Source organism: Nelumbo lutea, chromosome 1, assembly GCF_056320005.1.
Source record: "Nelumbo lutea isolate HS-2025 chromosome 1, American lotus-T2T, whole genome shotgun sequence".
In the NCBI taxonomy this organism is placed as follows: Eukaryota; Viridiplantae; Streptophyta; class Magnoliopsida; order Proteales; family Nelumbonaceae; genus Nelumbo; species Nelumbo lutea.
In genome coordinates, this window is record NC_142684.1 from 67,220,763 (window position 1) to 67,225,767 (window position 5,005).

At 33.5% G+C, this 5,005-nt stretch overlaps 1 non-coding gene across 1 annotated transcript; it reads right to left on the reverse strand.

Moving 5' to 3' along the window:
• Positions 1–632: 632 nt before the first annotated feature.
• Positions 633–706, reverse strand: TRNAN-GUU (transfer RNA asparagine (anticodon GUU)). The gene has a single exon. It is a non-coding gene; the product is annotated as a tRNA-Asn (tRNA).
• Between the last annotated feature and the right edge of the window lie 4,299 nt (positions 707–5,005).

The following is a 5,005-nucleotide window of genomic DNA, read 5'->3' on the forward strand; positions in this document are numbered from 1 at the left end:
CCAAAATCACAAAAATTTGGGTCAACATGAGCATCTGAAATGGAATATTTGTTTGATGATGGGACAAATAGAGGAGTTTTAGGTTAAAAATTTATGGGTAGATGTTTTTGGTGTGTCTAGGGTTCAATTGTATGGTCTAATTGATTCAATGGTGTTTGGATCAAGAAGATTTGGGTTGTGGGTGCTTCAAGCTAATAAGAGGGTTCGAAAGGGAATCTTGGTTTGATTAAAGAATTAATGAAGGGGAATCTTAGGTTGAAATTTCAGGGTTAGATATTTTAGGAGGTCTTAGGTCTGATGCCGATGTTCGAGGATTTTTAGGTACTTTGGAAGGATTGGGGTTTCAACGATGAATTGAGAAAAAAAACCTATGCGAGAAACAATATCATTTGATTTACCATTTGAGGGGAAACATCGTAACAAAACTATGAGGAGATTCAATTATAATGTAATTGTATTATGTGAGCAAAAAAATGTATTAGAAAATGAAACTAACAATCAAATTTGTATAAGGTAACCAGGTTTCATAAATGATTATTCTTATAAATTTTGTATTATCAATTTCTCCTCATACAAATAGTACAATAAAATTATTTTATTTATAGTGCATTTTATTCTAAGGTTAAAAAAATTACTAGAAGAAGGGTTTGAACTTTCGACCTTGTGGTTAACAACCACACGCTCTAACCAACTAAGCTACTCCTGCTCTTAGGTTTAAAAATACCAACTCTCCCTATCATTTTAAGTAGGGGTACATATTGGACAACATTGGATGAAACTTTTGTCAAAATTTCAAGGCTTGGGCCCTAATTAGAGTGAAATTCTTATTTATGCCAACGTAAGGTGCACTCCTAATTTTAGATGGTTTGCGCTTTTCTAGTGATGTGCATGATTTTGTTTTTTTTTATAATACAAAAATATTTTTCGATAAGTTCATACGAAAATAATTGTCACTTTTACCTGTAACATGATTGGTTTTGTTTTTCAAAACATAAACCATTGTCACATCAGCAAAATGTTTCTACTGATATGATGATCGTTTTTTGTATTTAGGAAACAAATTAAAATCTTCCACATTGATGAATGATGAACACCCTGAAAATCATTCACATTGGCCAACACTCACTTCATCAATAACTTTGATTAATAAATTTCATGAACATAAATTAGGAGGCCCTCCACATGCCTAAAGAAAAATAAAAAGAACTAGTGGGCTTAATCACTGACATTGCAACGTGAGATGTTGGGAGGTTTCATTGAGTCATTTAGAGGACATCTATATCTATATATTATAAAGATAAAAGAGGGGGGGAGGTGAGGGCCCTCTCACCAAAGGCCTCACACACGTAGACCTCTCCATTCTCAGTTATCACACCAGTGGGATTTCCATTTGAAAGTGCAAAAATGAACCCCTCTTCCCATTATTATTGTTATTATATGAGCATTTATTTTCATTTATTTTAGCAATAAAGATTACATCTCATCTTCTTTTCAGTTTTTGCAAGGGTACCTCCATTCCACTCAATGGCAATCCACCTTTATTTCTTTCATTTTTAACATTATGCATTGCAACTATTTTTCTAACATTGTGTTTCCCCTTTGCATTTTTTTCTTTCTCTCACAACACCACATGGATGGGCCCACCCGCAACCATGGCATAGGTGATGGGTGACGAGACGGGATCTGCTCCTCACAAATGGGTGCCTCACATGCACATCTACCGTGCATTGAGAACATCTCCCATGAAAAATTCCCAATGCATGATAGGATGTGCGTGTGAGACGCCTGTAAGGTGTCAGGTGTGAGGAGCAGATTCGGTCTCATGGGTGACTCCAATACGTAGGGTTGCAGCATCTGGCCTCTCCTATGGCTTTAACGGGCATCCGGACATCCATTAATGTCTCTTAAACATCCTCATGCGGGCAAAAAAAACCCCTGCCCCTATCATTTTCCTTGCAAGTTTTTATTTTTAGAAAAGGTAAGGATTGTAACAATAGTCATCTACATTTCTGTTATTTATGGAAATAGTTGGTTTTCTAGAACTCCTTCCAATATGACTATCTTTATAATTATCGTTTGCTTGGTTTTCTAGAACTTCTTTATAGTTCATTTATGAAAACAGTGCAGTTGTTATTTTCTAATTGCTACAATGCTACTACTTAGCTGAAGGTGATATCTTATTGGTTATTTTATGCAATTCCTTTGTAGTTCAAGTGATTTCTCATTCTTCCCAAGAACAACATGGTGGTAGTTGCTCATTGAATTTATTTCCAAGCAAGCTATCCCCTTTTATTTATTTATTTATTTGTTTGTTTGTTTGTTTTGATCGCTTATCTCCTTTATGTCTTTAGCCATAACAAGCTTTTCTTTGGTATATCTTGACCTATTTTTGTAATCAGCTATATTCACTTTAGTGAGGTTATTAATTACACCCATAGAATGAACAATAAAGAAGAATCAAAATTATAAGAAAGTTGTAAACCACCATTTTATTCCTCTTAAATTAAACTTCATTGCTGATTATTTCAGTTGCATCAAGAGGTTTCTCATTTGTTTTCCAAAAATAGAAACTATTAACAAACTAGTGGCCAATTTGACACGTCTTTCCGTGTAGTCTATCGGCTATTTAGAAGCTTGGCAAATTGAATTGTGGTTTTTTCCGTTTGGTTTGTAAGAGATCTAACTGTCAAAAGACATTGGGTTGAAAAGGCGCATGAAGCCCGTTTTAGGCTATTTTTGAAAAGCTCTAAATGGAGCTTTTTGGTTTTTTCAATTCATCTTTGCGCAGAAAGACATGCCTTAACCAGACGGTCTTCTGGCTGTCAAGATCTTGATGCAAAAACTCACTATGTCTTTTGACTGTTATAGATTCCAGAAGATCTTTCAAAAAAGACTTACCAAACGGTCCCGAGCTTAAAGAATAGGCAACCACTTTATAGGTGTAAACTACCTTAGTTTTCCACTTCATTCAAACCATCATTTAAATCTAGATTCTTTTTTATATTTTAGATCAAAGGCTATCTGATATATCTTTTCTTATATTTCAATTTTTTTTTGGTTCCATTAACCCCCTATATTTCAAGTTATTATTGATTTCTTCCTTCCATACTTCTTGATCCTCTTATTGCCTAAGCTTATATTTGGTATGGTAATCTAGATATCTCAATTCTTCTTTTCTTAACTCTTTTGCACTTTCATTGATTTTTCATTGCTGATATTCAATTAAAAATTTCTCTTTGGTTCAACTCAGTTAATGGTGATTTCTAATTGGTCTCTCTTTATAATTCCTTTGCAATTCAAGTGGTTTCCAATTGAGCTGGTTAGCTTCTCTTAATTAATAAGCTTATATCAATTCAACTAATTGTGATTTGTCGTTGATGACTTGTAGTGTTCCTACCACCGGTTGCAAATGCCTCTAAAGTTGAGACCTGTTCCCTTCTTAATGGTCTAAGTATTGCCAATAGACTCCTCATTAGGTCCTTGGCATAACTGTAAATAGTTAAATAATAATAATAAAATAATTAATTTAATAAATAAATAAATTTAGTAAAATAAATGACACGATTCTAGGTCTTATTTTGCTAGCAATAATAATTTGTTAGATTATTAAATTATTAATTAATTAATTAATTAATTTAGGGTTGTCAATGGGGCTGGGTTAGACTATCGAGCTACCTGGCCCATGAATAGATCTAGTTGGGATAGCCAATACCTATCCCTCCCAATAATAAATGAGCTTTTATTTATTTAATTTACTAAATTAAACTACTCATTTATTTAGTTTAATAAATTAAGTAAATTTTTATCCATCATCTTTTATTTAATTAATTGAATAAATTATTAAATTAATCAATAATTTATTTTACTAACAAATTATTTCTCTTTCTCTCTCCCCAAGCCCAATATTTAGGGCTATCAATGAGTTGGGTTTGGTTTGAGATAGCCTGTACCAATCCTATCACAATTATAAATAAATTTTATTTATTTATTTACTTATTTTACTTACTTAATTAGTTAATTAATTTTGTGTTGTCAATGGGCCAGGCCCAGTCACTGGGTTACCCGACCCACTGTTGGTCGGGCTTGAACAAGAATTTCGGCCTACAGGCTTGGGCTCGAGCTCAGGTCCAAAACACAGGGCTTGACTTTTTTTGGGCTTGAGTTGCCAACAGGCTAAGCTAGGCCATCGGGCTACCCAACCCACTCTTGGGCGGGCTTGGATATGAATTTAGGCCTATGGGCTTGGGCTCGGACCCAAAACACTAAGTGTGACTTTTTCGGGGCTAAGCTTGGGCTTTATAGAAATACCTCGCTCGAGCTCAACCAAAATACATTTATATTTAATAAAAATATATTTTATATAACAAAACTATATTTTATGTAATGAAATAATACAAATAAATAAATCAATCTTGTTGTTAAATAAAGAATAAAAATAATTTTCTCAATTTCTTGGTTGGGCTTTGCACTTGGGTCTAGGCTTTGGGCTTGGGCCTAGGCTTAGGCTCAAGATCGAGGTCTGATGGGGCCGAGCTTGGGCTTGGGCCTAAATATGTTCTATTGATATAAAGGCAAAGCTTGACCCAAACCCAGTCAATGGATAGGTTTAACCTGTTGATAGTCCAAAATATTAGGCTCAAGGAGAGAGGGAAATAATTTGTTAGAAAAATAAATTATTAATTAATTGAATAATTTAGTAAACTAAATAAATAAAATCTATCGATAGTATAGTAAAATAAATAAATAATTGGGACAAGATTGGTCCAAGCTATCCAAAACCAAACCTGACCCATTCACAACCCTAAATACTAGGCTCGGGTTGAATTGAATAAATAAACATTTATGGATAATAATTTATTTAATTTATTAAAATAAATAAATGAATAATTTAATTTGGTAAAGTAAATAAATAAATTTCATTTATTATTGGGACGAGATAGGTAGAGGTTATCCCAAACCAAACTTAACCCGTTGATAGCTCTAATATTTGGTTTGGAGAGATAAA